The 12,731-nt window shown below is 36.9% G+C and overlaps 1 pseudogene; it reads left to right on the top strand.

Annotated features, from left to right (window-relative positions):
- Positions 1 to 371: 371 nt before the first annotated feature.
- LOC116274512 lies at positions 372 to 1,348 on the top strand (annotated as a pseudogene).
- Positions 1,349 to 12,731: the final 11,383 nt, after the last annotated feature.

Here is a 12,731-nt window from a genome sequence, read left to right as displayed (position 1 = left end):
ATGAGCAGAATCCCCAAACTCCCAATTCCTCTGTAAGCCTGCCTGTCTGCCATCACCATCACACCTGCCAGAGGGTAGTTTCCTGCTTACTTAGCTGTAGCCTGGGCAACACAGCAAATGCCTCTGCTATTTACTAGGCTCTGAGTTCTAACCTTGGGAAGGGCCTCTCTTTCCAAGTTTGTTCTTCTGTGGGCACTCTGCCTTATCCCTAAGGTATTCCTTTGAGTTCTCTTTACAGCTTTATAACAGCTTTACAGTTACTACCCTACTTAATACTTTTTATATTAAACTTTCCATATTCAAATTGATCGTTTGTTTCCAGAATGAACACTGACTGCTATACTATTTTTAGATATTATCTTATTCAACTAATGTTTATTGAGTCCCTATAGTGTGGCTGGCACTTTATAACTATTGGTCAAACATCAGAGAACAAAACAAAATTTCCGCCTTATGGAACTTGCATTCTCTATAGAAAGACTGAGATTGGGCTCTCTCCTCCCACCACCCAAGATGCCAAAAAGAAAGGGCAATGGGAAAAAGCAGGTGGCCAAGAAAGTGGTGAATCCCCTGTTTGAGAAAAGAATTAAGAATTTTGGCACTAGACAGGACATCCAGCCCAAAAGGGAGCTCACCTACTTTATGAAATGGCCCCATCTTATCAGATTGCAGCACCAGAGAGCCATCCTCTATAAGTGGCTGAAAGCGCCTCCAGCGATTAACCAGTTCACCCAGGCGTTGGACCGCCAAACAGCTACTCAGCTTCTTAAGCTGGCTCACTGACCAGAGAAGAAGCAGAGGCTGTTGGCCTGGGCTGAGAAGAAAGCTGCTGGCAAAGGGTAAGTCTCCACTAAGAGATCACCTGTCCTTCAAGCAGGAATTAACACCATCACCACCTTGGTAGAGAACAAGAAGACTGCAAAGGACATGGATCCCATGAGCTGGTGTCTTCCTGCCTGCCCTGTGTCATAATATGGGGGCCCCTTACTGCATTATCAAGGGAAAGGTAAGACTGGGGCATCTAGTCCACAGGAAGACCTGCACCACTGTAGCCTTCACAGCTTAACTTGGACAACAAAGGAGCTCTGGCTAAACTGTTGGAAGCTATCAGGACCAATTACAACGACAGATATAATGAGATTCCCCATCACTGGGGAGGCAACATCCTGAGTCCCAAGTCTGGCTCGCACTGCCAAACTGGAAAAGCCAAAGGCTAAAGAACTTGCCACCAAATGGTTAAATGTACACTGTTGAGTATTCTGTACATAAAAATAATGAAAATAATACAAATTATCCTTTTAAAAAAAGACAGATTGTGGCGACAGAGTTAAACAATGTGAGATGTGTCTTTAGGTCTAGAAGACACGAAGGTACCCTCACATGTTTCATAAAGCTAAGCTTTGAGAACAAATCCAATATTTTGAAGATATTCACTGTACTATTTTATTGAAGTGTTACAATGTTGCCTTTCTCCCTACTTGAGATTAGTTGGTTTAAAATATTATCTATTCCAACTCCCATTCATTCAAATGTTTTTACCATAATCTTTTTGTTTAGTCATATTTTAAAATAAAATTGCTACTGAGTAAGCTTGTCTTACAAGTTCATTATGATATACATTTTAAATGTAAAATTTTACTATTCTTGTACCCTGGTGCTTTGTTCTCCTTTCAGTCATCTAATGTGAGTGGCAGCATTCATTAGACATGCCATTACTATGCAGATAGTTATTCTTTTAATGTTGCTTAGCAACAATTATTCAACATTCAGCTCCTTTCAGCTTTTGCACTGATACATTTTGAAATCCTGAAAAGGGTGTACTATTTCAGGTATCTAGCATTGAACTCTATTGTTTCTTTGCTAAAACATTATAAGCTAATCTTACAATTTGTACAAAAATAATACATTTCCTAAAGCCCATAACTGCCAACTGACCCCAGCATTTCTGCAAGTTTCTGTAAGTCAGACTTAAAGATGTCTAAAATACTCAACTAGGTGGAATAAGTGAATTTATCTTTCAAATTCATTAATGTCCAGAGTCAAAATGCATTCCTTGATCAAATAAGGTCTGAAAATAAAAGGGTAAAAAATGTGGTTAAACTAGATACATTTATCAGCCTCTTGAAATTCCATAATTTTATAGGAATCAAATTGATATAACACTCTCATTTATAAGGCTCAATATGCCTTCGGAAAAGGAAAGGATGGGGTTCCATATCATATCCGCTCTTCAAATGTTTCCAAATGTCTTTGGACTGTCTATTTAGAGATTACACTTTCTCTTTCATATGCGCACACTTTGAACAATTATCTTTTCCATTCCAGAAGTTTTTACTGGCTTAAAAATGGAAGTCAATGACGTACACATACAATTTGAAGAATAATTGTGAACACTCACATAAACATAATACAACTTAAAATATGAAACACAGCCCCCTAGGATACGAGAAGACCCCATGTGCCCATTTCCAATCACAACCTTGTTAGTGGAGTTAACCACTATTTAATTTTTGTGATTGTAATTTGCTTGCTTTTCTTTAACATTTTACTATGAATACTTGCATCCCTCACAATATTGTTTTGTTTTGCCTGTTTTTCAATTTTGTACTAATGCATTCACACCATATTTATTTGACTTCTTTCTTCAATCAGTGTATATCAAAATAATAGTTCATTCAGGTTTGCTGCTATATGACTATATCATAACTTTTTTTCCATTCTACTATTGAGGGACATTAGCATTGTTTCTGGCTTCACAAAAGCAATGGGAAAAGGATTCCCTATTTAATAAATGGTGTTGGGAAAACTGGCTAGCACTACACAGAAAACTGAAACTGGACCCCTTCCTTATACCGTATACAAAAAATAACTCAAGATGGATTAAAGACTTAAACATAAGACCTAAAACCATAAAAACCCTAGAAAACTGAAGCTGCTAAAATAATTCTTATATGAACATTCTTGTATAGTATCCTAATTCACACATGCACAAAATTGTCTAGAACTGGTTTTGTGGGTTGCAAAGTAATAGCAGTAACAGCAGTAACAATAATAAATGCTTTGCAGTGTTTATTACATTCCAGGTACTGTTCTGAACATTTCACACAGACTAACTCGTTTAATGCTCAGAACACTATGAAAGCAAAAATTGGTTTTGGGGTGGGGAAACAAACCTTACTTTTATGAATCAAGTCACATGTTCAAGGTCAAAAGGCTAGGAAAATGGGATTCAAATCCATGTAGTTGGCAGAAGTGTCTGTACTCAACCATCATACTACAGTGCAATACCATTAATGCAGTAACATGAAAATGCAATAGTATTATGCATAATAATCTTCAAATTTACTAGAGAATATCAAAATCTATTCCAAAGACATTATACTAATCTACACTCCCAAGAGCAGGATAAGAGTTTTTAATATTTCCTTATCTTTTTCAACACTTGTTATTGTCAGACTTTATTTTATTAAACCTGGAAGTTGTGTAATGTAATCTCATTGTAATTTATATTTAAATTTCCCTATTACAAATGAGGCCAAGGATTTATTTATTTATTTATTTATTGAGACGGAGTCTCGCTCTGTGGCTCAGGCTGGAGTGCAGTGGCTTGATCTCAGCTCACTGAAAGCTCCGGCCCCCGGGTTCATGCCATTCTCCTGTCTCAGCTTCCCGAGTAGCTGGGACTACAGGCGCCCGCCACCACGCCCGGCTAATTATTTTTGTATTTTTAGTAGAGATGGGGTTTCACCATGTTTGTCAAGATGGTCTCCATCTCCTGACCTCGTGATCCACCCGCCTTGGCCTCCCAAAGTGCTGGGATTACAGACGTGAGCCACTGCGCTTGGCAGAGGCCAAGGATTTTTTTGTTAACTAACCATGTAAATTTCTTTTATTTGTGAATTTACTGTTCAATATTTTTGCCCTTATTCTATTGGAATGTACCCCTTTTTCATTGATTTATAGGAGTTTTTCAGATGTTCTGTTGGTCATTAATATGTGTAGCAATGATCTTTTTATACTGAGGCTTGTGTCTGCATTCTTTACTACTTTTAATAATAAGCTGTATGTTAATCAGATGTATTCATTTTGTTCTTTAGAACTTGTCTTATTTTAAAAGTTCTCTCCTACTCCAATATTTTGAAGATATTCTCTGTATTATTTTCTTGCAGTGTTGTAATACTGCCTTTCATATTTTGATCTTTAAGAAACCTATAACCAATGTGAGACACCAAAGTTTTTTTTTTTTTTTTCCGTAGAAAAATACCACTTTCCACAACAGTTTCTTGAAAAGTAGTCATTTCTCCATTATACTGCAGTACATCATTGCCGTAAGTCAAGGCATCCTATAACAAAAGGCTATATTATCTTAATAACTACAGCTATATTTTGACATCTGGTAGGGTAAGTCTGATTATATTGTTCTTAAGGGCGACTTGGTTATCCTTGGCCCTTTACAATTCTGTATCAGTTTTAAAATAAGTTTGCCAATTAAAAATAAAAACATTTAGAAATTAGATGAAGACTGCATTGCAACTACAGACCATTTGGAAACAAGGTATTTACAATATTAAATATTCTAATCCTTGACTGTGGAGTGCCACTTCCTTTAAGAGTTCCTTAGTGTCTTTAAGTAAAAAGTTCACAATTTCTTCCAGAAAATTTTTTTTAGTATAGTTAATTCCAATTATTATTTTTTTAAAATTATACTTTAAGTTCTGGCGTACATGTGCAGAACATGCAGGTTTGTTACATAGGTATACCCATGCCATGGTGGTGTGCTGCACCCATCAACCTGTGATCTACATTAGGTATGTCTCCTAATGCTATCCCTCCCATAGCCTCCCACCATCCGACACGCCCCCGGTGTGTGATGTTCCCCTCCCTGTGTCCATGTGTTCTCATTGTTCAACTCCCACTTATGAGAACATGCAGTGTTTGATTTTCTGTTCTTGTGTTAGTTTGGTGAGAATGATGGTTTCCAGCTTCATCCATGTCCCTGCAAAGGCCATAAACTCATCCTTTATGGCTGCATAGTATTCCATGGTATATATGTGCCACATTTTCTTTACCCAGTGTATCATTGATGGGCATCTGGGTTGTTTCCAAGTCTTTGCTATTGTGAACAGTGCCACAGTAAACATACATGTGCATGTGTCTTTATAGTAGAATGATTTGTAATCCTTTGGGTATATACCTAGTAATGGGATTGCTGGGTCAAATGGTATTTCTGGTTCTAGATCCTTGAGCAATTGCCACTGTCTTCCACAATGGTTAAACCAGCTTATACTCCCACCAACAGTGTAACAGTGTTCCTATTTCTCCACATCCTCTCCAGCATCTGTTGTTTCCTGACTTTTTAATGATCTCCATTCTAACTGGAGTGAGAAGGTATCTCAGTGTGGTTTTGATTTGCATTTCCCTAATGACCAGTGATGGTAAGCATAAGTTGTCCGCATATGTTGTCTGCATAAGTGTCATCTTTTGAGAAGTGTGTGTTCATATCCTTTGCCCATTTTTTTGATGGGGTTGTTTTTTTTCTCATAAATTTGTTTAAATTATTGGTAGATTCTGGATATTAGCCCTTTTCAGATGGATAGATTACAAAAATTTTTCCCCATTCTGTAGGTTGTCTGTTCACATTAATGATGAGCTTCTGCACAGCAAAAGAAATTTTTAGTTTAATTGATCCTAATTGCCAATTTTGGCTTTTGTTGCCATTGTTTTTGGTGTTTTAGTCACGAAACCCATGCCTATGTCGTGAATGGTATTGCCTAGGATTTCTTCTAGGGTTTTTATGGTTTTAGGTCTTATGTTTAAGTCTTTAATCCATCTTGAGTTAATTTTTGTATAAGGTATAAGAAAGGGGTCCAGTTTCAGTTTTCTGCATATGGCTAGCCAGTTTTCCCAACACCATTTATTAAATAGGGAATCCTTTCCCCATTGCTGGTTTTTATCAAAGATCAGATGGTTGTAGATGTGTGGTGTTATTTCTGAGGCCTCTGTTCTGTTCCATTGGTCTATGTATCTGCGTTGGTACCATACCATGCTGTTTTGGTTACTGTAGCCTTGTAGTATGGGTTACCTTGAATTGTGTTAACATCCTCAAATATGGGGCTGCTTAATCATTTACTTACCAGGTAATGCCAAACTATTTATTTATTTGAGACAAGTCTTGCTCTGTCACCCAGGCTGGAGTGCAGTGGCACAATCTCAGCTCACTGCAACCTCCGCCTCCTGGGTTCAAGCAACTCTCCTGCTTCAGTCAGCATCCCAAGTAGCTGGGATTACAGGCATGCACCACCACACCCAGCTAAATTTTGTATTTTTAGCAGAGACGGGGTTTCACCATGTTGGTCAGGCTTGTCTCAAACTCCTGACCTCAAGCAATCCACCCACCTGGGCCTCCCAAAGTGCTGGGATTACAGGTGTGAGCCACTGCACCTGGCTGGTAATGTCAATTTTGAATTGCCTCCTAGTGGACTGAAATTTTTATTATATGACTCTTTCCACAGCAATTTTTTTCCAATACTAATATATCTACATCAGCTTCCTTTTGGTTTGTGTAACTTTACCCATCACCTTACTTTCCAATTGTTTGTATTTTATGGTTTAGGTGTTGTCTTTTATAACAGTATACGATTGGTTTCATTTTTTAATCAGTTAACAATCTGCCTTTAACTGGATAACTCGGTCCATTTACATTTAATGTAATTACTGACATATTTCGGTTATGTCTATTAATACCGTCTCTTTTTTTCTACTTATTCTGTTCCTTCTATGTTTCTTCTATTTCTCTTATTTTATAATATTTTTTCTATTTCATTTTTCCACTCTACTAGTTTTGAAGTTATATATTCATTTCTATGTAACAATCATTTGTAGTGGTTACACTAGAAATTACATCTATACTTATTACATCTGTTAATATCTTTTTCTACTTACTCTGTTCCTTATATTTTTTTCTATTTCTTATTTTATAATTTTTATTTCATTTTTCCACTCTACTAGCTTGAAAGTTAAACATTCATTTCTATTTAACAGTCATTTGTAGTGGTTACACTAGAAATCACATCTGTATTTACAATTAAGTTTATCAGTATATTTTTTCACTTCTCCCACCGTCTAAACTTAAAGCACTTCCTTCAACCATTACCATACCAATTTATGTATTATTCTTGTATGTTTTTAAATCTCTCATTTTTAACCCCATGAAACATCATTATTCAATAAAAGCTCCTTCAGAGTTACCCATTTTTACAATCTAATTGGTCCTTTAGTTCTTCTCATTACACAAAGCACATCCTTTTTTATTGAAAAGAAACATTTTAAGTTCAGAGGTACATGTGCAGGTTACATAGGTAAACTCGTGTCATAGGGGTTTGTCATACAGATTATTTTGTCAGGTATTAAGCCAAGTACCCATTAGTTGTTTTTCCTGATCCTCTCCCTCCTCCCACTCCCCACCCTCCGACAGGCCTCAATGTCTGTTGTTCCCCTCTATGTGTCCATATGTTCTCATCACTTAGCTCCCACTTATAAATGAGAGTATGTGGCATATGGTTTTCTGTTTCTGTATTAGTTTGCTAAGGATAATGACCTCCAGCTCCATCAGCATTCCTGCAAAGGACATGATCTCAGTCTTTTATGGCTGAATAGTATTCCACGGTGTATATGTACCAGATTTTCATTTTACACTTCCACCAACAGTGTATAAGCATTCCTTTTTCTCCATAATCTCACCAGCATGTTAGTTTTTGACTTTTTAATAGTAGCCCTTCTTACTGGTGAGATGGTTTCTCATTGTGCTTTTGATTTGCATTTCTCTAATGATCCATGATATTAAGCTTTTCTTATATGCTTTTTGGCCACAAGTATATCTTCTTTGGAAGAGTGTCTGCTCATGTCTTTTGCCCACATCTTAATGGCGTTGTATTTTTCTTGTAGATTTAAATTCCTTCCAGATGGTGGATATTAGAACTTTGTCAAATACATAGTTTGCAAATACTTTCTCCCATTCTGAAGGCTCCCTGTTTGTGCAGCTTTTTAGTTGGAATTAAATCCCATTTGTAAATTTTTGCTTTTGTTGCAACTGTTTTTGGCATCTTCATCATGAAATCTTTGTCCGTGCCTATGTCCTGAATATTGCCTAGGTTGCTTTCTAGGGCTTTTATAGTTTTGGGCTTTCCATTTAAGTCTTTAATCCATCTTGAGATTTTTGTATATGGTATAAGGAAGGAATTCAGTTTCAATCTTCCGCATATGGCTAGCCAGTTATCCCAGTACCATTTATTTATAGGGAGTCCTTTCTCCATTGCTTGCTTCTGTCACCTTCATGAAAGATCAGATGGTTGTAGGTGTTTAGCTTAATTTCCAGGCTCTCTATTCTGTTCCACTGGTTTATGTGTTTGTTTTTGCACTAGTATTATGCATTTTGGTTACTGTAGCCCTGTAGTGTAGTTTGAAGTTGGGTAGTGTTAATGCCTCCAGCTTTGTTCTTTTTGCAAAGGAGTGCCTTCGCTACTTGGGCTCTTTTTTGGTTCCGTGTGAACTTTAAAGTAGTTTTCCCTAGTTCTGTGAGGATGTCATTGGTAATGTAGTACGAGTAGCATTGAATCTATAAACTGCTTTGGGCTGCTACAAGGTCATTTCAATAGAATTGGTTCTTCCTATCCATGAGCATGGAATGTTTTTCCATTTGTTTGTATCATCTCTGATTTCTCTCAGCAGTGTTTTGCAGTTCTCCATGTAGAGATCTTTCACCTCAATGGTTAACTGTATTCCTAGGCATTTTATTCCTTTTGTAGCAACTGTGAATAGGATTGCATTCCTGATTTCACTCTTGACTTGACTATAGTTGGTGTATAGGAATGCTACTGATTTTTGCATTTTATGTGTCCTGAGATTTTGCTGAAGTTGCTTCAGCTTAAGCTTTTGGGCTGAGATTATGTTTTCTAGATACAGAATCACGTCGTCTACAAACAGAAACAGACTTCCTCCTTCCTATCTAGATGCCCTTTCTTTCTCTTGCCTGGTTGCTCTGGCCAGGACTCCAATACTACGTTGAATAGGAGTAGTGAGAGAGAGGGTATGCTTTTGCCCATTCAGTATGATGTTGGCTGTAGGCTTGTCATAGACGGCTCTTAAAATTTTGAGGTATACTTTATTGAGAGTTTTTAACATGATGAGGTGTTTAATTTTATGGAAAGCCTTTTCAAAGCACATCCTTTATGATTTCCTTTAGTGAGAATCTGCAGGTGGCAACCTTGCTCATATTTTTTTGTCTGACACTATCTTTCTTCTACCATCGTTCCTGAAATACACTTGCTAGGTACAGAATTTTTAAATGGTATTTCTCTCAACACATTAGAGATAGTCATTCAACTGGTTTCTGATTTCCATTATTGTTCTTGAGAAGTCAGCTTAAGATTTAGTTGTGAGGAAGATTCACTGTCCACTGCTTACCACTTTAGCCCACTGCATCTTGCACTGTAATCTCTACTACTTCCAACAGTCTGGTGAGACAGGACATTCATACACACGTTTCATGAAGTCGTCTTATTAATTATAGGTAAGCAGTAAGGAACAACAGTAGCCCAGGATTCATGACAACCAAGTCTCCAAAGGCTGAGGAAAGCTACCTAGGGCAGATTTGGACTCATCTGTGCATACTCCACTTGTACTGTCGCTGAGGGCCCCTGGGTTTCGAAAGTCATACCCACTAGGAGGTGACATGGTCTGCTGGATTAAAGTGGTGAAGGACACCCTGTTCCAGGAGGGACAGGAACAGAGCATGGGCTGTTCTGGACAATTCTTTATTATCTTAGGATGTTGTATTCCTGGCACATTTTTACAAGAACTACAAGAACTACAAGTGAGAAAGTGGAGAACAGCTGGGTCACCAAACCTATCCAGGGACTTTCCTGTACTAGCTGAGGTTCCTTTGTGACTTTTGTTTTGGCTGCTTTTACAAGCTTTTGGCATTCTGCTGCTTCAGTACAGTATGTCTAAGAGTGAGGATTTTATATCTATCCTGCTTAGGATAAATCTATAGACTAATGTGTTTCATTGATTTGAAAAAGTCTCAGGAATTATAGCTTCAAATATTGGTTCTGCTGCAGTATCTATCTGAAACTATTAGATATACATTAGACCCTTGTGTTTTAACCACCTCTCATATTCTCAAGTTTGCTTTTTATGCTGAATTCTGGATAATTTCTTTTGGTTCTATGTAACAGTCACTAATTCTCATCATTTCAAATCCATCCAGTTTTTTAAACTTGTCCATTAGGGTTTATTTTTTAATTTCAGTTATTCTATTTTCTACTTCTACAAGTTCTACTTGGTTCTTTTTCAAATATGCCAGGTTACTTTTTATAATGCCTTGCTTCTTGCAGATATTTCCAAATAACTTTTAAGTTTAAACACGTGAACATGTTTTATATTATACATGTGTTAATTCCAATATCTGAGTTTTCTGTGTTAAGTCCAATATCTGAGACTCATGTGGAGTCTGCTTGTTTACTGAAACTTCAGGATTCACTTTCCTTGAAATTATTTGTGACCTGAGTGTCCTCAAAAACTTGTTTACATTTATCAGGTACTCATTCTGGGGCCATATATTAAATTTATAGCTTAAGTTTTGTTTTAGCACACAGATGACTTGAATCCAGGATAGCCTGCAATTCTGCACAAGTACTGGAGCAGGTTTTCTTCTGGCTCACTCTAACACTGAGAGTATAGTCCTTAGGGTCCTGTCTTTCTGGAAAAAGTGTTTCTTATGACTCTTATGTGGGTTCTGTGCTTTGTCTTCTGCCCATTGTGTCCCAAAGGACCATCAAAACCAAAGCAGAAATTCATGTTAGGGTAAAAGAGGCTTTACCAGTTTCACTTGCCAATATTGGCCTTATAATTAATCTCTTAGGATATTGCCAGCTCCTAGAAGCTTCTCAAAAATACTTTTTCTACTCTACCTAAAAGTTTTCATTTTCAGCAGGAGAACTGCTCAGGTTAGCATTGTCTGCCACATTACTGAAAAGAAAATATAACATTTTATTTAAAATCCCATATATTTCATAGCATCATTTTCTCACTTGTCAGGAAATTTTCCATGTCATTAAAAATTCTTCATAAAACTACATTTAAACTACTTCGTTATATATGTCATCACAACTCACTTAACCTTTTAAGTATTTGGGGGAGTTCTGCTGTTCCCAAATTCACTCAAAATCATTTTAATAACATTATATGAAAAACTTTGTGCACATTCCTGCATATCTTTTCTTTAGTATAGAATCTTAGAAATAAAATTTACAGGTTCAAAAAGTACCATTGTTCTTAAAGTTCTTAATACATATTTCCAATTTATTTTCAATAAGCTGTATCAGAATCCTCCCAACCACCAAGACCAATGGTAAGAAGCCAATTGTGCCATGTATCACTACCATTAAGTACAATTCAAACACCCTCCTCCACTCCAAATGTTAAGCAGGGAAATACGATAGGATTTGCATATCACTAAGGTGACTGGCTGCAAATAACATACTAAAAAACACGCTGGAGACAAGAAAGCCACATATAGATTGCTACATAAAAAAATTCTAAGTCTGAAGTATCAGACTAATATTCGGAAAAGGGGGAATGAGAGATTTTGAGACAATAAAGCAGTAGAGTGTATCAGTTCTAACTATATAATAAGCCATCCCGTAACGTACTGACTTAAAAGAACTGCCATTAATTTGGCTTGTAATTGGCAATTTGGACTGGGATTAGCTGTCATGGCTGAGCTCACTCATATAAATGTGGTTGGCTGAGAGCTGGCTGGTCTACGATGACTCACCTTTGCTCCACATCTGATCCCATCCTCTGGTAGGCCAGCCCTAGTTTGCTCACATGGCAGATGGACAGATGTCCAATAGTGCCGGCAGAAGTATGCAAAGCTCTGAGGGCCTAGAACCTAAGTCTGCATAATATTGCTATCTCATTATTTTGAGCAAATCAAGTCACAAAGCCTGCAGATTTGAATAACTGGAAAACAGATGAATAGGAGGCACTGCAAAGTTACCTTGCAAAGGGCATGGGTTCAAGGAGTGGTAGAGAACTATGAGCATTTTGTGATCCACCATATAGTGTTGTCAGAATTGCTGAATAATGAGGAAGAGGCCTCTAGGGAAATGGTGAAGTCGAAGCAAAATTACAAAAATCTGAACTGGTACTCTGTGTATATGTTATTATTCACTGAAAAGGGAAGAGAAGTATATTTGATTTTAAACATGAGTTGGAAATGTCCATTTCAAACACAGATCTGAAGTTCAGAAATGAGATTGACAGGCTCCATCAAAAACCACAAGAACTGATAAAATCAGTGAAATTGCAAGATACAAAATCAACATATAAAAATTAGTAACATCTCTATGCCAAAAGTGAACAATCTGAAAAAATTTTTAAATCATTTTACAATATTTACAAATAAAATTAAATATCTAGAAATTAACCCTTTAACCAAGAAGTAAATGATCTCTACAATGAAAACTATAAAACCATGAAAAAAATTGAAGAGGACACAAACTATGGAGATATTCCATGTTCATGGATCGGAAGCCTCAATATCGTTAAAATGTCCATATTAACAGATTTGATGCAATCCCTAACAATGACATTCTTCACAGAAATAGGAAAAACTCTAAAATTTATGTAGAACCACAAAAGACCCAGAATAGCAAAAATTATCGTGA

Source organism: Papio anubis, chromosome 4 (genome assembly GCF_008728515.1).
Source record: "Papio anubis isolate 15944 chromosome 4, Panubis1.0, whole genome shotgun sequence".
Lineage (NCBI taxonomy): Eukaryota > Metazoa > Chordata > Mammalia > Primates > Cercopithecidae > Papio > Papio anubis.
This window is presented reverse-complemented; position numbering and strand designations above follow the sequence as displayed.